This window comes from Alligator mississippiensis, chromosome 5, assembly GCF_030867095.1.
Source record: "Alligator mississippiensis isolate rAllMis1 chromosome 5, rAllMis1, whole genome shotgun sequence".
Lineage (NCBI taxonomy): Eukaryota > Metazoa > Chordata > Crocodylia > Alligatoridae > Alligator > Alligator mississippiensis.
Window position 1 is genome coordinate 189,816,030 of NC_081828.1, and position 20,634 is coordinate 189,836,663.

At 44.1% G+C, this 20,634-nt stretch overlaps 2 protein-coding genes across 8 annotated transcripts in view; one reads left to right on the forward strand and one right to left on the reverse strand.

The window, feature by feature from the left end:
- LOC109285840 (uncharacterized) overlaps positions 1–883 on the forward strand; it is a 40,978-nt gene extending 40,095 nt beyond the window's left edge. For both annotated transcript variants that reach the window (XR_009462688.1, XM_059729108.1), the window contains one exon: positions 515–883. The gene's annotated coding sequence lies outside the window, so the exon portion shown is untranslated. The remainder of the gene's footprint in view (positions 1–514) is intronic.
- MKX (mohawk homeobox) overlaps positions 1–20,634 on the reverse strand; it is a 69,340-nt gene that overhangs the window by 4,551 nt on the left and 44,155 nt on the right. The gene's annotated exons all lie outside the window — the stretch shown is intronic.

Genomic DNA, 20,634 nt, shown 5'->3' on the forward strand with positions numbered 1-20,634 from the left:
TGGTGTGCACAGACTGTTTTAAAAAGGGTGGAACCTGGTCCAAGGGTCTTTGCCACACGGCGAACGTGTGTTCTGTTTGCTACTGATCTAAACGATGCTGTTTACACAAAACCACATAACTTAGATTGATTCCATATCAGACTTTTTGAATGTCTGTACCTAGCCACAGAATATGTGGCAAAAAAGAATTCAAAAGACTTTGTTCTTCTATACTTACCTTTACAAAATACTCATCTTTTTTTTTCTGTACCAGAAACAGCTCTTTAATTCAGTCAGCTTTTGTTTGTAAAAACAAAACAAATGGATTTTTTCAAATACTATCCTCTAAAAACTGAACTATAACAGAGCTACTACTGATTATATTGCAAAGCTTTTGCTAGTAATTGCTAGAAGAGCATGTTTGTTTAATGAATTTTGAAAACCTTTAATATCAAGTTTAAAGGCTCTTTTTGCTGCCAAAATTCCTTTACTGCTACCCTAAACTTAAATTGAACCTTTTTTTTTGCTCTTCTAGGATCCAAAAGTTTTTCAGTGTTTTACAACAGTAGGAACTGAGTCCCACAAGTCGGTGAGGAAGGCAAGGATTTTTATTCAGTGTACAGCAGGAGATAATCTGGCACAGAGAAGTACAAGACCCTGTTCCATGGAGTGATGAGCGCTTATTGTGTTAATGAGCTAATAATGACCATCATTACCCCTTGGTTTCATGGGAGGTTAAGGTGCTCAATTCCTTTAAGCACTGCTCAGCAGCTTGCACGAGTCAACTCTAAAATGATTTGATCAAATTAAAAAAGAGATGCTACTTTTTGCTTATTTTTCACCTCTCAAGCTTTGCCCTCCTCTTTCCTTCTGACCACTGAAAATAAAACCTTTCAATGCTCCATGGGCGTGTCTACACATTCATTAAGGTGCTGTAATTACAGGTACTAAATTTAATGCGCTGTAATTGGTGTTACTGCACATTAGCACAGATAAACACTTATTAAGTGGTGTTACTACTCATTAGATTAAATCTACTGAGCATTAGCATGGTTTCTGCACATTAGCATCTCATCTAGGTGCACCCCATGTGTCCCAGTATCAGCCCCGCAGCATAGATTCACAGATGTTAGGGTCGGAAGGGACCTCAATAGATCATTGAGTCCGACCCCCTGCATAGGCAGGAAAGGGTGCTGGGTTTAGTTTATTTTAACTATGAATGCAACATATTGGTGAGAGCCACTTGTGAATGTAAATAAATCAAGGAATGCTGAACAAGGAGAGGAGCATCTCAAATGCAGAAAGCCAGAAGATGCAATGTAATAATCCAGACCAGACACTGGTGGCCTTTTTGGAAAGCCAGTGTCCTTCTTATTTAAGTGGAAGGAATAGCCACAGGTCAGTTCTCAGTATTATCATTGCAAATCGTATTTGCAAGAAACGATACAATAAGGCAGAATACTGAACCCCAATGACTCTAGCCCAAGAGGTCTGGAATAATGGCTCAGCTGAAGGGGCGGGGGAGGGAGAGGGAAGAGAGAAGCAGTAGCAATTAACTCCACCACCACTTCCCCATGGCCAAATGTCCATGGCCTGTGGGCCAGATGACATTGCTGTGCACATAGGATCCTGCCAGTGCATGGGGAACTGAGGCCAAGATGTCAGGGCTCAATCTGGCCCAAGCAGGGCCTAGGGCTGGGCCTGGAGCCAGAGCAGTGTGTCATGTCCAGAGTGAGCCTGGGGCCATGGCCATGATATCATGTACAGGGCCAGGGCCCAATCCAGTGTGTGCCAGCTCAGCCCACGGACTTGATCTAGCCCATGGACCCAGACCATACCACTTACCCGGCCCATGGGGACAAACAGTTGGGCATCACTGCTCTAGCCTACATAACAGTTGATCATATGAACAGGCAGCAAACTGAGCATTTTCATTTGAGCACATAACTGCTATAAAACAGGTGTGAAGTGCTGCACATTATTCAAGATAATAAGGATGCTGCAGTCTCACCCTGGTTGGTGGCCTGTAAGCTATGTTTGATTTGCTTGAGGTGGATTTGGTTGCAGCCACTTTTATCTTTATTGAAAGGCTTCTATTCAGATGAATATGGCATAATGGACTAGGAGTTCTAGTCACAATAAACCATACTACTTTATTAAAAATGAGTGTCGCCGCAGGGCTCTCATGCCACTTGGAGAGTACAGTTTATGCAGATTAATACTCCTGTACAACATGACAACAGAAGCAGCTGCAGCCCATATATTAGTAAGTTATACACTATACATCAGGGGTTGCCAACTCATGGCTCCGGAGTCCAAATTTCCAAGTCCAAACTGAGTAACATACTCGCTGCAAGCAGTCTTGTCACGTGACATGACGTAACGACTATGTAAGCTGGTCGCCGTGTGCTTGTGCAAAGATTCAAGGAGACGTATATTAACTTCTGAAGAGCCACACGTGGTTCTGGAGCCACGGGTTGGCCACCCCTGCTATACATAGTACTTGTAGATGGTAGAACTTGCACTGCATTTTCCATAGTTAAGGCAATACAAAACATCTGTGGAAAGATGAAGATACAGCAATAAATATCTTATGACAGACACTTGTCATAATACTTATAAGAAACTTCTAAATATCACAAATTGAAACACTGCTGCAATTTCAACTGAGTATAGAATCATAGAAAATTAGGGTTGGAAGGGACCTTAGGAGGTCATCTAGTCCAACCCTCTGCTCAAAGCATGACTATCCCTAACTAGCACATCCCAGCCAAGGTTTTGTCTAGCTGGGTCTTAAAAACCTCCAAGGATGGAGATTCTACCATCAATCTGGGTAGCCTGTTCCAGTGTTTTACTACCATCCTAGTGAGAAAGTTTTTCCTAATACCTAACCTAAACTTCCCTGGCTGCAACTTGAGACCATTCTTCCTTTTTCTGTCATCTGCCATGACTGAGAACAGTCTAGCTCCATCCCTTCTGGAACCACCATTCAGGTAGTTAAAGGCTGTTATCAAACACTTGCTCAGTCTTCTCTTCTGCAGGCTAAATAAGCCCAGTTCCCTCAGCCTCTCCTCAGAACTCATGTGCCTCAGCCTCCTAGTCATTTTTGTTACTCTCCGCTGGATTCTTCAACTTGTCCACATCCTTTCTATAGTGGCAACTGAAAACTGGACACAGTACTCCAGATGCAGACTGTCTTACCAGTGCAGAATAGAGTGGAATAATTACTTCCCTCAACCAGCTGGCAACGCTCCTACTAATGCAGTCCAGTATGCTGCTAGCTTTCTTGGCAACAAGGGCACACTGTTGACTCATATCCACTGTAAACCCAAGGTCCTTTCTGCAGAGCTGCTTAGCCAGTTGATCCCAAGTTTGTAGCCATGCATAGGATTGTTCTGTCCTAAGCACAGGACTTTGCACTTGTCCCTGATGAACCTCAAGATATTTCTTTCGGCCCAATTCTCCAATTTGTCTAGGTCACTCTGAATCCTAGCCCTACCCTCCAGCATATCTACTACTCCCTCCAGGTTGGTGTCATCTGTGGGGGCCGAGGGGGAATCGAGGATTAGGAGCCCTCGGGAACACTAGCTGGGGTTGCAGCTGCGATCCCGTGACGGGAAGATGGGTACTCTCTATCACCGGAGCCGAATTAGGCACAAACGAGACGCGTATCAATTGGAAAACAGAGGTAGCTTTACTTACACTGTAGAGTCGTATACAGCGCAGGCAATTGTAGTTGCAACAATTCTATTCTCTAATCGGTAATCGAGGAGCTCTTGTAGACCGGGTAGCTCGGGTCTAACTTGGGCATGCAACACGGAGGGTATGTCGCAAGGCTTTGCCGATGGGGAGTCGTTGGCAGGTGATCAAGCTGCCGGAGTTCCACTCCAGGGGGAATCGCGGAGTTCTCCAACTAGGGTGGAAATGCCCCTAACCTTTTACATGGCTAGCGAGCCAATTGCCAGCTGCCACGTGGGAATAATTTAACATCGGCCAATCGTATTATGCAAATCTGCATTTCCTCGGCGGGAACTCTATCCACGCCGGAACTCTTCACCATGCCAAGACTTCCCCTGCCTTACTGTGCCTTGTGGTAGAAAGTTCCACTGTGTTGAGGCACTTATTCAAATTAGCTCTGACATCATCCATGAACTTGCTTAGGGTACAATCCATCCCATCTAAATAAGCCCAGTTCCCTCAGCTTCTCCTCATAAGCCATGAGCCCCAGCTCCCTAACCATTTTTGTTGCCCTCCACTGGACTCTCTCCAATTTGTCCACAGATTTGATACTCATTGACTCAAGCCTTCAACTGTTCTGCACTGGTTCTATTAAAATAGTACTGAATTAAATTTCAGAGAGAGGGACCCTTCAGTATCAGGGAAATGATTTCTCAGCACACTGAATAATACTTTAGGATTTTTGGAGACAAAAGACTGTAATAGAGCAAAAGTCAGAAATAGTTGTGTTACCCATAAAGTGCCTTGCAAGGTAGAAACCTATTTACAACTTGGGATTCCAAACCCTACAAACTGCAAATAATAAACAATATATTTTTATTAGTGTTGCTATTGTAGTTTCCTTTCTGCTGCTGTTTTTTGCTCCCAAAATAAAAGGAAGCCAAGAGAATCAGAGTTTGATTACCAGAAACACCTCAGTCTGTTTCCACTGTCCACCCAAAGAGAGCAATCAGGCATCAGATTTGTCCTCTGGTGTTTATAATAGGAAGTATCTATCCATTTCTCACCAATGCAATCCAATATACCTTTTTATTAATGGAAATTTTCAGGGTACAGTAAACATTAAAACTGTAGCGTTCAATGCTAAGACTTTACACAGTATCAGCTTTTTGATCCAGCGTGGAATTTTTCAGGAGTCATGTCATTAGTAATATCTGGCATATATCGTTTTTTTCATTTTAAAAGTTCTATACAAACATTAACTTGCTAATCCTAACAACTGCCCATTTTAACTGATGGCAGACATGACACAGAGCAATGAAGATGGCACTGTCCGCTTGAAGTATCATTAGTTTGCAAAGATATGTTAAAGCAGTTATATTTATTATACCTGCTGTCCTATGAACTTAGTGGTTTCATTAACTTATTTTCCTAAGTTTAGTATTTTTTCTCTCCTATTACATTGTGAAACATCCATACAAACTGAATAACTGATCGACTACACAAGAGAAACAGGAGACTGATTTCACACAAAAAATTGCCACCTGCACAAAATGTCTTTGTCCCTAGTATATTTCCAGTACACGTATCCGTTACTTGTAATAATAATAATAATAATAATAATAATAGCTAAACATTTTCAGAAAGACATGGGCTTTCTAAGCTGACAGTGTCCATTCAAAATGAATTGTCCAAAGAAAACAGAAGAAATCAGTGTCAAAACCAGAATAAGAATACAGGAATAATTCATGCAGTTAGTATAGACTCCAGTGAACCAAGGCCTGATGGTCTTGGCACGTTTGCATCAGTTCAGCTATTTTAGATATATTATGGGGCTTTTATGATTATTACAGTCGAGACCCAGATCTTTTATAGATTTACATTCTGGAAAAAGGCTAGATTTAGGAATACAAGAACAGTGGTTTAAATAATATAAATTACAGATACATTTTAGTCTTCATTTTGGTCTAGCCAAATTATACTTACAGGTACACATTTGTAAATTATGAACAGCATTCTCAAAGTTCCTCCCCAGTGAACAGCTAAGGAAAGAATGACCAATTATGCTCCCCCCAACACTGCCTAAAAAAACCCTATCCATCCACACTCCACCTACTGCAACCTATATAATGGCCAAACAGAACTGGTGTTGAAGTCCTTGAAGTCCTATTTTTGTATTATCATTTAGAATAGGTACAAGAAAGGTAGCCTGCAACAAAAAAGGGAAAAGATGTGCGTGTAAGGTGAGAGGATACAGATTATTTAGTGAAAGCAAATCAGTGTGAAAATTAAGACATAGCACATCAGCTTCATGAGACTGAAACGTATTTAGAAGCCACTTAAAATATACAGATTCCTTACGAATTACACATCTACATTCTAGGAATAAAGGCATCTATAAAATATGTGTTGGTTCAGTAAAAGGTCCTGTATAATTTATCATCATTTAAAAATTGGCAACAGTATTCGCCTGTTCCTCTTTCTTCCTCATGAACTTTCTTTTGTTGGTTTTGGAGACCCTGCTTTAACATGTGTTGACCAGCATTTTCAAAACAAGCAGGGAGAGGAAAGAGAAGGAGGAAGAGGGAAGAGGAAATAATCAGAGGTGGTTGACTGAAAAATGAAGTTTAGATGTGTGAGTATATTAGTGGTGAGCTGATGTCATTCTCCAGGTTACACACACATCTTAGCTGTCTAATGTTTTCCAAACCACAATTTAAGAGGATGTATGACTTACACAGTGGTGTAAATCACTGCTTTCTTAAAGAGTGAAGTTGGGTTAACAGGAATTAATATTAACATACTCTTGTACATTAATGTAACTCCTATCCTCCCAAAAGACTCCACAAGTAAACCATGAACCAGGCAACATCACTAAAACCCAGTCACCTGTAGGGTGGGAAAATAGCAAGTAATCAGGTTATCAGCCTGCAGGAGGGGAAATTGTAACTAGCCTCCTTCCTCTTACAAAAGTACTATTTAATATCCATGTAAAAGAGACAGAACTTTTGGGAGCACCACACATAGTAAACTGCAGTTGTGGTCTAACTAGGATGGAGGAAGCATGAGTTGGCCCTTCTATGCTGAGTTGATCAGGCTTAATCAGTAGACAAACTTTTTCTGAGGACTAATACTGTGGTGTCAGGGGACACTATCCAAAGTTTTCTGGAGCATTTATAACATTTTGATCCGAGCAACTGGAATGGATGCTCTTGTCAGCTTTTTTTTGCACCATCTTCACAGGTCTGAGAGGTAATTTATGGAGGTCAGAGGACAGACAGGAAAGCTCACTCTGGATCTGACTCCGACATACAGAATTCCTTACAGCAAAGAAAAGTTCTCTCTTTTTCCTCCCCAGCAAACTTGTTTCTGCAAGTTTCCAGCAGAATTCTTCCAGGTGGTTGACAGCCTACAGCAGTGGTTCTCAAACTTTTTTTCGCGGACCACTTGAAAATTGCTGAGGGGCTCGAATGACCATTTAATAAACATTTTTTGTTCTACAAATCAAAGCCCACAGCTCATATTTTAATATCAGTAGTCTTAGCTTACAAGTACAGATATTCTCGATTGTTCCGCAACCTTTCTGCAGACCACCTGAATGGAGCTGTGGACCACTGGTGGTCTGTGGACCACAGTTTGAGAACCTCTGGCCCAGAGAATCCAGCCTCCCTGCCCTTGGAATCACTTATATGCTTCTTCCTCTGTGAAAATGTCTATCTACTTGCTGGAGAGGGCTGACTAGATTTTGCTGCTGCAAGAGCATGTGTGTCAGCTAGGAGCAAAGGATCTGCTTGAGTTAGAGCCAGTCTGGAGGTGCTGGAAGAACATCAGGCTGTCTGTGACCTATGGATCAGACCCTCATGCATCACAGCAGGTATAATTTCATGAGTGCACAAGATAGTGGGTTCAATTTGGCAGGCATTTCCCAAAACTTCATTTTGTAGGGTTGAAAGAGAAAAGATGCAAGAAATTCTCAAATGAATGACTTGCGGGCCCATGCTCCAGAAAACAGTTCTTTACATTGATGATCTCCTTTATTATTATCTTATTTCCAGCCTGGAGAAGGCTGTGGTGAAGTAGTTCCAGCTACTTTTTGCCCTCATTCTTTTCAACCTGATTTTCCATCTGTTTGGTTCAGAGACCACCCTTGGTATCACAAGCCACAAGATCTTGTTGACTTGACTTTGGCAGGGGGTAGAGAGCATATTTGAGTGGCCCCAATTCCAGAGGTTGTAGAGGACAGTTTTACAATAGTTTTGATTTATAATTATTTTTTTTACTGTGAGGGGTTGCTCATCTGTTCTGATGGTACTCTTATATAGGCCATCATCATGTTTGATTTATCTCTCTCTCTCCTGAGTCAAATGTGTAAAACCTCTATAGGAAGCTTGAGACACCATGGACTGAACTGCCATGAATAGGCTGATGGCTGTTTTTCTTACTGTCTATTCTAAAATGGGATTTGGATGAAACCTAATAAACTAAAGTTCAATCCAGATAAAATGGGGATGACCCTGGCTCGTTGAAGACATGAGAGAGGTGATGGTGAGGGTTATAGGCAAAGTCCATCCTGTGCCAGAGCAATCTGCAGAACAGAAGTGGGGGAGCAAGTTTCAGAGAGCAGTTTCTAACCCTGGGGCAAGTTAGCACAGGTGAGGTGCGTTGTCATCTGAATGTCTTTAATGGACCTCCACCAGTGGGAGGACTCACTGAGCAGAGTTCCATGACATACCCTCTTACCCAGGGACGGGCAAGGTCCAGCCCATGGGCTGGATTGGGCCTGTGGCAACTCCATTTCCCACAAGCCCCTGCCTGTGTTTCCATGGTGACCCCAGTAGCCGGGGGGCCATGACAGTGCAGGGCCAGGGTTTCCATGGAAACCAGCCCTAGCAGTGCTGGCAGGGTGTGCAGCATGGTAGGGAGCTGCTTTGGAGCCAGGACCTTGTGGCAGTGACAGCACGGTCCAGAGCTGGGGCAGAGCTGCAATCCACTGTCAGCACGCCCCAGATAGGGGCATACAGTCAGCAGATCATGGCTCTTCCCTGACTCTGGACCACACTGTCACCACTGCAAGATCCCAGCCCCAGAGCAACTCCTCACCCAGCTGTGTACCCTGCCAGCGCTGCTGGGGCTGATCTCTGTGGAAACCCTGGTCTCATGCTGTCATGGTGTTGCTGCTCCTTGGGTCTCCATGGAAACCAGCTGCAGTGACTCAGGCAGGGCCTGCTGGGAAATGAATTCCAGCTTCAGGCCAGATCCAGATCCTGCTCTTACCTCTAGTCAAGGGGGCACAGCATGCAGCACAGTAATAGCCCAAGCACAGGGTTCTGCCTAGACCAAAGGCCAGAAACCTTTTACATGCCACAGGCCAGAACAACCTGGCTCTAGTCCAATGCAAGCTGGGTGGCTTGGGTGTGTGTCAGTGGTGGGGGCTTTTCCCATTGCCATCTGCTTCTCCCAACCCCCACCCCTCTGCTCCCTGGTTGCAGCACAGGCACAGCTTCCAGCCCATGGGAAGCTACACTGGGATCAGGGATCTGTAAAATGTATCTGTGCTACTATTGCTTCTCCTTCTTCTCCCTGCTGCAACTGCAGCATGAGCACATCTGGAAGCTGTGCTGCAATGGGGTGGAGAGAAGTGGCAGTAGCATGGACACAGTTTGCAGCTGCTTGGCCCTATTGCAGCTCCCCATGGGCTGAAATCTGCAACTGCACCACTGCTGAGGTGTGGAAACTGGGAAAAGTGCCAGTGATGCAGGCACAACTCCCAATTTCGTGGCCCTGGTATGCATACAAGGAAAGACCCTGCCACTGATGTGCCACTAAAACCACCTGGCCCATGTCAGACTGGAGCTGAGAGGGCAAGGAGAAGCAGCAGAGGTGTGATTATACCTGGAAGCTGCTCAGGCCCAGCACAGCTCCTTGCTGTCTAGCCCCAGACCTGACATGAGTACAGGTATACTCCAGTTCCAGGGACCAGATTCAGCAGCTATGTAGGCTGGATCCTGCCTATAGGCCATATGTTGCTGACCCCTTCCCTAGAACATGGAGATGTTCTGCTAGTCCAAGCGTAGGCAATTATTTTGGGCAGAGGGCCACTTGCATGGTTTTGGCAAGCTGTCAAGAGCCACATGGGTAGCCCCGCCCCCTGACAGGTGCCCCACTCCCTGGTCACCATCTTGGGACTGGAAGTCCTACCCCATAGCTCCTGACCTTTGCTGCCAGAAGTCCCTCCCCTTGCCCCCGTTGTACTCCTGTCAGCAAGGGGTTTTGACATCTCAGAACCAGAAAAATACTAAATTATGTTCTAAAAATTGAATATCTACAACATTCATGAATTTGATTAAAAAAAATATTTTAGTCTTGATTTACATGTGTTTGTGTAGTGCACACAGAGGTGATTGCGCAATAGCTTAAAATGAAGTCTTACTCTTGTATATTGTGGGAAGGTGGGGGGCATGGGGGTGGGTATATGTTTGTGGGGGGCTGTGGGTGTATGGGGAAAGGTGTGTGGGGTATGGGAGCATGTGGGTGTGTGTAGGTATGGGGTTTGTGGGGGGCTGTGTGTGGGGAGGAGGGTGGCTGGGGTATGTGAGGGGGTGTGGGTGTGGAAGTCTGCATGTATGGCGGGGTGTGCTTGTGGGACTTGCCCATATGAACACATACACACACACACACACTCTCTCTCTCTTCCTCCCTCACTGCACACACAAACACTCTGTGCCTCCCTCACCACACACACACACACCCCTCCCCTCCTGCTCCTAGGATACCGGCATGGCCCCATGCTCCCCCAGTACGGTGATGAAGCCTGGGGACATGTGGTGCTGAAGATGCATGCAGGGAAGCAGTGAAAGCTGGGGCAGGCAGAGGCTCCTGGCAGGGGGCGTGGGTGGGAGGTGGCTAAGGGTGGGGCAGGGCGGGGCCGGCCTTCTTGCCAGCTCCTGCTGGCTTTCCCTGGGTCCTACTGCCCCTGGCTCCTGTCATCTCGACAGGCAGCCACGAGCACATAAATATTAATTTTCTAAATTTTTAGGGGCCCTGCAGGCCAGATAGAATGGCCTGGCAGGCCGAATCCAGCCCACAGCCTGTATTTTGCCCACCCCTGTGAAGCCATTTCTGGCCAGAATACAGCCCCTTCATGCCCACTTTACTGATTTAAAGAGGCTGTAAACTCAACAGAGCATTTGACCTTGTATCTACTTCTGGACATCACTAGGTATGGCTCACCTTCTTTCAACAAGGTTCTCAAGGGGCAGTGGTCCTGCAGGATCCACAGCCTCTCTAGAGTCTTAGCATTCAGCAACAGCTAAACAAGCCTTTATCATTTTAACTGGGTCATGAAGTTGACAGACACAAAATTTGCCAGTTGTTCACACTTTGCTCACCTCCAGACAGAAAAACAGCCCTGTGGTCTGGATGGAAATGCCTTTGAAAATAACTAAAACTTCAGCTTATGCATAAGGGGGCTCTCAGTCATTTTTCATTTTGATCATATTATACCTATTCTTCTCAGACTGTCCTGGCTACCAGGTTGTATCTGGGTTCAATTCCAGGTGTTGGCATTGGCTTACTATACACAGACCTATATAGCTTGGGTCTTGCCTGTCTTAGAAACAGCCTTGCTGTGCGCCAAATTGAAAATTGAGAGCAGTTTAGACACTCATAATTCCTACTCCTAGATGGAAATACCTGCGAGGAGGAAGTCCCTGGAAGGCCTCCCCCTCTAGAATTCACCTTCTGCACAGCAGCATCAGACTCAAGTGTGTTAACTTTCAGGCTCATTATTCACTCAAGATTTTCCATGACTACCTGAGAACCTGAGATTTTTTTCCCTTGTGAATTGAGAACTGTTAAATTGGGACTAGGTTTTAGTTATATTTTAATACATGAAACTTACAATATTTGTGTTCACACAAATGGAGTCTGACAGGCATGTTTTATTAACTGTAACGTAGATTAGATTACGTGGGTGCATATTAACATTTATATCAGTAAGTGAATAGATAACCTAATTGTACATATAATGCAAATAGATTCAAAATCTTGGTTCAGACGTGCTGATCAGAATGCCCTGGTTAGCACATCATGCACAAATTGTGTGTAAATCACTGAATTGTTCTGGTTGCCAGGGCTGGTTTTAAAATTCCCATGGCTGATGATGGAGTGTTCCCTGCGAGTTTCAAGGCACAATGCAAGATAAATCTGTCTGATGAGGTTTTAACAGAGTTTATTGAAGACAATGAGGAATGACAGTGTTGCAAATGAATTACAAACAAATTGAGGATTACATTGTGTTCTTTTAGAACTCAATCCAAAACTCACTGAAATCAGTGGTAGTCTTTTCTCAATGATTTCGCTAAGGTTTGACTGAGGCCAGTTGTTTATAATTCATAAAGTAAGGGGTTCACATGTCATGCTAATGATCACCAATAAAAAAAAGTCAAAATAAACAGTACAACCTAAACTCAATGAGAGGATGGACAAGATGATTACGTAGGGCTTTTCCATCTCTCCCTATAAATTACTAAGCAAGGCAGGGGAGAGGGGAGTGGATGGATTAAAGAAAGGAAAGAAAAAAGGGAAGGGAAAAGAGAAAACGAAGATGTAGGGGATATTAAATGAGGGCAGAGCAAGTGAAAGTACAAGAAGAAAAAGGAAAATCAGAAGAAGAAAGAGAATAAAATTATTTATGTACTTAATTTATATTCAATATTAAAATATTCCCTTCCCACCAAAGAAACTTGGGGTTTAAAGACAGCCATGTTCTATTTTTTCACTTCTTCTGGAAAGTTTAAATGGGACTACTTTCAGCCTAAAATAAGGCTTTAAAATAAAAAGTTAAAGGCAGCCAGGGTAAGCATGATCACACACCAGACCCAATTGTTTTTCATTAAAAATAAGGGGTGCGGAAAAGGGTTTCAAAGTCATATTTCAACCCTATGCTGACACTACAACAGTAAAGCCTGATTTTGTTATGCTAGTTGGCTGTGGGTTTGGGAGCAGACCCTACATACGCGCTTTGATATTCTGATCTAAATGCATGCACACAGGATGTTTTTAGAGTCTTGCCACAGAACACAGCACAGACTTCCAAAGGTCCTGGTAAAAACATTCCCATGATCCATTCAGCTCTCCCTCACTCCTCAAGCCACCTCTAAAACACTAAAACATGCCTCAATGTTCTATGTAGTGTAAAGAGATGATTTAAATTATAAGGTGCCATGCTGTCAGGCAAGCAGTGGAACTTTTATCCTAATGCCAGAACTGATGCTAGAGAATATTCATCCCACCCAGCAGAGTGAAACATGGCATAAAAGGGAAGGAATTGATTGTTTCTCTCTTACATGTACCCAACTTAAGAAAAGGTGAGAAAAGCACTTGACAAACTGAACATGAACTTTCTATGCTTAAATGCATAAAAGGTCCAATTAAAGCAACACTGGGGTGTCAGTAATAATATTTATGGTTCAGTGTTTAGAAAAAAGGTTCTTAAGTTGTGCCCAAAGTTTCACACTACTTAGGCAATCATGTTGGAAAGGCTCAAAGGATGAGGTGAAGATGCATTACCTATGTACAAGACCTTCTGAATAGGGTGAATTCAATGTGAATAAAGAGGACCTGCACAGACACATGACAAACCACCAGCCACAGATCTGGGAAACCAGGTAGGTTGTTAAAGAGTTTAATGGGGACCCAGAAAACTTGTAGCACTGCAAATGCTAAGATCCTCTCTGGAACATGTTCCTATATGCTATATAGGAACAATATTAGAATATATACAATTTATTACAAAATATATAATTTACTATTTATTATATATAATTATACATATATATTACACACAAAAACTATGCTAAGACAATGTTATTGAGATCAGAAAGCCAGTACTCAAAATGCCAGAATTATGGCTGTCTGTGCAATACCAATTAATCTCTCTTTGTATCTATGCATGTAATGGTTTTTAATTGTATGATCATATACTATTTTTTCCACAGCTAACCTGCATCAATCAGTGCATTCTATGTCCACTGGGGACAGGACAAAAACTAATGGGCTGAAAATGCAAAAAGGCAGATTTAGGTCGGACTTTTTAACTAGGAGGTGGTTAAACACTAGAACAGACTGCCTAGAGAGGCAAATCAGAAAAGTGTTCCAGTGCTTCAGCTCCCCACCTACAAAATGTACCTTAAATTCAGAAGAGTATTGTGAAAATAAGTTAATGAATGTCTGTGAAGGCCTCAGATACTAGGGTGATGAGTGCCGTGGGAAAGCATATCAGAAATAACTCCATCTGTAAAGCAGAGGTTAAATACTCTTCAGTAAATAAGGCACGGGACCATGCACTGAACAGTGAAGAGATAAAATGCCAGAGTTGCTCATTCCAGGAGCACCATCCATCCTGGGCATGTAGTAATATAAGGGCACTGGGAGGACGCAGCTCCATCCCCAATTGCTAGTCTCCTGTCCAAGCTCCTTGCTCTGATCAAATTCTCCCCACAGTTCCCCAAGGTGTTGCTTCCATCTTCAGCATAAAAAACTTCACTCTTCATGCTGCCCCAGTCAAAGGAGGGTGAAACCACCAAGAGCCCAGGAGCACAGTCCTTTTGTTCTCAGTTCCGGTGCCTAGATACAGATGTATTACAGCTCTCACAAGCCCAGAGCTGCATTTTGTAGGGAATGTCTGGATCAGGTCCAACTTGTTGCATGCCAAGTATAGCCAGAATCTTCAGGGAGCTTAACTGATAATATATATATGGCCTTCATTGAGTAAGCATAAACTGATTTTTCAAAGGTGGCCAAGAATTTGTGCAAAATTTCAGGGATGGCAAAATCCCTGACACTAGGGCCATCTCCCTCAAAATTTAAGTCCCTGCTCCAAAGCATGGCGGTACTGTCTAGTTTCAAAGGCAAAATTGTCTCAAGTTTTTAACACGGGCAAAAGGATATATTTTTCCCTAGTCTCATTCTTGAAAACAGCTGGGCCATTTAGCTGAAAGTTTCCAGAATTACTCAACCTGATGCAAACACATAGCCTGGAAAATCTCAGCACAAATGATTACAGTTTGCCAAAGCTATAAGCAATTGAAAGCAAGTTCTTATAATGGAAAGTGTTAGGCAACTGTAATAGTAGGTGGGGGTCTACCTCAATCACGGGGAGACTTACCAACTTTCACAGGTTGATTGTGGACTAATTCCACAGTTGTTTGGCAGCAGCCCCACCCCTTGGCACTGACTGGTGGAGAGGCCCTGACTCTCAGTGTTGATTGGTGGAGAGGCCCAGGGGATGAGGAAGGGTTCATAGATGTAGGGTCGGAGGGGACCTGAGCAGATCATCAAGTCCGACCCCCTGCTCTGGGCAGGAATGAATACTGGGCTCATATGACCCCTGGTAAGTTTAAGCTCATATGACCCCAGCTAGGTAATTATCAAGCCTCCCTTTAAAGACCCCTAAGGTAGGAGCCAGCACCACTCCCCTTGGAAGCTGGTTCCAGATCCTAGCCGCCCTGACAGTGAAGTAGCGCCTCCTGCTGTCTAGCCTGAACCTACTCTCTGTCAACTTATGGCTGTTATTCCTTGTTACTCTGGGAGGCGCTCGGGGGAACAGGGTCTCACCCATTCCCCTCTGGTCCCCCCCGGTAACTTTATAGACAGCCACTAGATCCCCCCTCAGCCTTCTCTTGTGGAGGCTGAACAGGTTCAGGTCCCTTAGCCTCTCCTCGTAGGCCCTGCCCTGCTGCCTCCTGACCATGCGAGTGGCCCTCCTCTGAACCGTCTCGATGCTGTCCACTTCCCTCCTCAAGTGCGGCACCCAGAACTGGATGCAGTACTCCAACTGCGGCCTGACCAGTGCCACATAGAGGGGGAGGATCACCTCCTTGGCCCTGCTCATGATGCATCTCAGGATACATGACAAGGTACGGTCAGCCTTCCTGAGGGGGCAGTCGCCCTGTTGATTGTTGACTGCCCTTTGTTTGGTCCCACCCCTTTGGGCTGATTGGTAGAGAGGCCCTGGCGGGGGGGACGGACGGGGGGGGACAAGATGGCAGTCACTATCTTGTCTGCTGCTCCTTGTGCCAGTTAGCAGACTTCCCCTCCCAGCAGTGAGGGCTGCTGGCTCCCACTGGGAAGCCAGCATTTTATTAAGTTTTTTGTTGTTGTTGATTTTGTGGACAATCCTGGATTTCACAGTTTCTGCAAATTCCATGAAACCATGAATTAAGTAGGTCCCTAATATGGGTAGTACTAGTCACCCTGGTTAGCTTTTGTTTCCCGCACTTTTGCACTTTCTGGGTTGGGATACTATGTCAAAGATAATGAAAGATCATAGAAAAGGTTAGGGTTTTCCAGAGGATACAAGATACTGCCAGGCAGAATGATTTTGCAGTGGCTAGGGCTACTCACATTGTCCCTTTATATACTCTTTGGAAATTAGATGGGGGGGGAGAAAGGTATTTACAGTTGGATCTCAATAATAAATGGCGATCCTCTTTGACTAGACTCAGGACCAAAAAGATGCCCACGGCTGTTCTGGCTGGATGTAGATTTTCCATTCCAGGGGCTAAAAGATGTTGCCCCATCTGCCTAGGAGTTTTGGAAGATACTATTCACTATGTATTAGATTGTTCCTTATATAATGACATAAGGAGAATCTATTTATTACCGTACTTGCAGAGATTGATAAATTTCTCAAGCAGAGAAAAATTAATCTGGCTTTTACAGCAAACAGATCCAAATGTAGTAAACTGTCTCGCCATTTTCACTTACAAGGCCGAGGCGACTGGAGTTAAAAATCCGTTATTACTGATATGAGTGATACATTTTAACATTAGACTTGATTTTATTGACTCAATTGTGGATCTATGTACAACAGTATTATAGATCCATGTCTCGATTTACTACTATATTAGTAATGTTTTTATGTTGATGGGCTCTATTTTTAGTATAATATTTGTAATTCAGTTACCTTGTTCAAACTTATTTATATTATGGGTGTATGTGTGTTATGTTGTCTTCAGGAGCCTGGCGTTTAGCCAGAATCCTTAATAATAAATAAATTAAATTGGATAATACTATTAGCCCCACTCTTATCTATATGGCTGAAGCCTCCTTGAGCCTGTTTCATTGATAAAAAAGTTATATTTTAAAGCAAATGAACCAGACCAGGTGTTAGATACCCCCAGGACCAGGTCTAACCCATAAAAAGACTGGATCTGGCCCATGGTAGTTCAGGAACTCAGCAGCATCTTTCAGTTGGGACAGCCAGAGGCCCCGTTCCATATTTCCTGTGCAGCATCTGCTGATCTCTGTTGGGTGCAGATATTTTTGGTCTATGGCAGGAGCTGAGTTGCAAGCAGCAACCTATGGCAGCAAAAGGTTGCCAACCTCTGAACTAGACTTATTTTAAACATCCCTTAACATTTAAATACTTAAAACCTGGTCCCATTTTAGGTTAGGAGGAAGCCTAAGGTACAATGCAATCAGTTACCACAATTTAAAAGGTGTTACACCATGGGCTCTATCTATTTTACAGACCTATGCTGACATGGCTATAACAGTCAAAAGGTGTGAAGAAGCAAGATCCCTGATACAATACCGCTGTGCCAGCAAAGCTCCTGTGATAAGCACAAATACATCATTAAAACTGAACTTTTACCAGGGTCACTTGCTTTGCTTATGGTCGTTTGTTTGACTACACTGGTACATCATTTTTATGGTAAAGTGTTCCCAAAGCAGTAGGCATGGACTGGGTTTTAAGGCTTATTTAAAAATCATGTTAGCTCACATGATTTAGAAAATAAGTTTTCCTAATCTAGACAGAGACATTACTGGTTATATCCACAGCAATTCTAATACTCTAGATGCAACTCTCTAATGTCCCCTTGCTGACATACTATACAGAGCATATGGCAGGATCTAATTCTGTTAACTGAGACATGGAGGGAATACTTATCTGATTGACAATACCTGATGGACACTTGAAAATGAAAAATAACTTATTTTAGTCATGTTTAGCTGAATTTTAAGGATTAGTTCCCTTCTCTTTGTCTCCTCTGGCAGGCCTTACTCTCCCGGTCACCATATTTCACATTATTATTTTTATTATACTTCTTCCAAAATCCAGACAGTATCCAAACAACAGGAAACAGATTCCAAAAACTGGGAGGCATATAATAAAGATACTACATTATCAGTGACAACTGTTCTCATTCAATGAGTGACAAAATAGCATGGCAAATCAGAAACAGGAGGCAAAGATTTGTAGCAAAAAGATTACAGGCCCTAATAAATAGTTCAGGTTTTGCACAAACCTGTCTAGTATAGTGGTTCTCAACCTTGTTAGAGTCAGCTCACCCCTTGGAAAATGCCAGCTTTTAGCTTTTACTTGTCCTTTTGATTAGGGCAATTCTTCTGGATTTGAAATCTCTGGGTTTATCTTGTGAATCATGTAGGTGTTTTCACACTTAATGATGCTAATATTGAGCAATGCTCCACTGAACCTTTAAAAGAATCTCATGGCACCCTAAGATGCTGCAATACCCTGGTTGAGAATCACTGGTCTAGAGCGTAGAAGCAGCAACAAACAATACATCCTCTCTTTAAAGTCTCCAATGAATACTTGGTATGCACAGGAGGTCTGGGTTTCCTTCTATACCGGTGAATTACCCCTCTTTTTTTAGACACAAAGAAGCTATAGTCCCATCTGTGATGCTAGAGCAAGTGGTACAATTTCACTGGGCTGTCCAGAGAATGGTCTTCAGAAGGGCTCTCAAATGCAGCCCCATGGATCATCTTAAATATTATGGTGGCAGGTATAGTACAATGCATTATGTATAGTGAGCTAGTAGCCTCAAAGCGTGGCAGGTTTTTTAAACTGCAAATACTAAGTGAGAGTTGTATGTTTCTTTTGCATTAGGATCTTTTTATAGGACAGCTGAGGTCCTCTACTCCAAAACAGTTTCTGTAATGTGTGGGAGGTCTTGAAACAGTAGTAGATCAGTATTTAATGTTGTGAAGGCTTTGGATGTGAAGAGCTCTGAGGAGGAAGGCTGAATTGCTCTTTTGGCAAAACATGTGAAGCTGTCTGTGATAACGTAAATGAGAGTAAGGATGACTGAACAAATATTTGTACTGAATGCCTTGTCAGAACTGGGGAATTGCTACTGATATGATCTTTGCTTTTCATGTTACTGTTTCTGACAGGCTTACAGACTTTGCAGATGTGTGTTGGCTACTAAATCATTCCTTAAGAATGTTGGCGCTATTCCTAAATCTAAGGAGTTGAAATGTGAAGGACTTTGTTATTCAGCTTATACTGCTCCTTTTGGGGAAAGTAGTTTTAGAGAAATAAGCCTTTACACACTGGGGAATGTGGTTTAGTGTTAAAAACACTGGATTGGAAGTGAGGACTCCTGAGGTCAAATTCTAATTAAGACACTGACTTACTGGGTAACCTGCCTCAAGCCATCTGCCTGTAAAATGGGTATTGTAACTGACGATCGGGTTCCATGGAATTTCAGAGCATTATGCTGCCCACAGGCAAAAATCAGCTGATGCCATTTCACTATATTACCTACAACAACAAAAAGCCCCCAACAATTTGGAAGATTTCTAGACAAAAGGCACTTTAAAATCCTTACCAGTTAAAATCAAACCAATTACCATAAACCAGAGTGCATCTTTGCAAAAAGATCTGTGCCCATACAACAGAATTCCTTAAATCAACATTATTGTCAAATTGCTTTGGTGTTTTCAATCCTGGAGTGTCTGGAGTAATCTGAAGGAATCTGGAGTAATTTCACCACTGACAAAGTTATACTGTGGTCATGTCTGCATAATTGTGTCTATGTTCCAAATGACCAGGGATCCTGGTTTTCTGTTTGTCAAGTAAAAACACAGTAAAACGTGGATTTTCTCATTTTAAGGAAAAAAAAATGCAGCTATTCTTTTTTAAATGAGAAAAACACAGGAAACAGATTTCCCCTTGTAGGCTGTCAGAGTTCCAGCCTGCAAGGGGCTGCAGGGAGTGGGAGGAGGGTGGTCAGGCAGGGGGTGCCACATGCCTGTATGCATGGAGTTGAGGCCCCCACAGCAAGGGAGGGCAGGACAGAGTTGGGCAGGGCCAGCCAGGGGGGTGCGTGGGGCCTGAGTGTAGGGTGGGAATGTGCAGTCGCAGGGCCTGGGTGGACAGCAGGACGGAGCCCTGAGTGGCTTGTCTGAGGGGGGTGGGGGGGGGCAGAAGAGGGGCTGGCTCTGCACCACTGCACTCACTCCTGGGGGATCATGTGCCCCCCAGATCTGTGTGCAGGGTGGGGGTGGATGTGAGCTACCCACTGTGGGCTTGGGGCTTTCTGCCCTCCTGCTGGGGCCTCCATGGCCCAACAGGCAGGACCTAGTGTGGAAGTGCAGAGGGGAGTGGCTTGGTGCCGGGAGCCCCATGCTGTCATGCTGAGGTGCCTCCTGCCCACCTGGCAGCAAGGGGCAAAACTCTGTACCACCATCCCCACTACTGCCAGGCAGGTAGGGGGGAACATTGCCATGGTGACACAGGGCTCCTGGCTGCAGCACTGAGCCTCCCCACCCCGCTCTGCCCCTCCACACTGCGTCCCATCCACTCGGCTGCAGAGGCACAGGGGAAAGGGCAACAAGGTGGGGAGCCTCAAGTCCATAGCAGGGAGCCCACATCTGCCCCACCACCACATGTTCCACTCTTCTGCAGTGGATCTGGGTCCCTGGCACCATAGCCCTGGCCGCTGAGGCCAGCAGGGCTGGGGGATGGGAAGTGAGGGCCACCAGCATGACCAGAAGGCTGTGGGTGGGGAGTGAGGAGCAACCAGCAAAGCCAGGAGGCTATGGGTCAGGAGTGAGGGGCACCAGCAGGGCCAGGGGGATGTGGGTTGGGAGTGAAGGGCACCGGCACGGGCAGGGCACCAGCATATCAGGGTTGCTCAGCACCACAAAGCAGTGGGGGGCTGG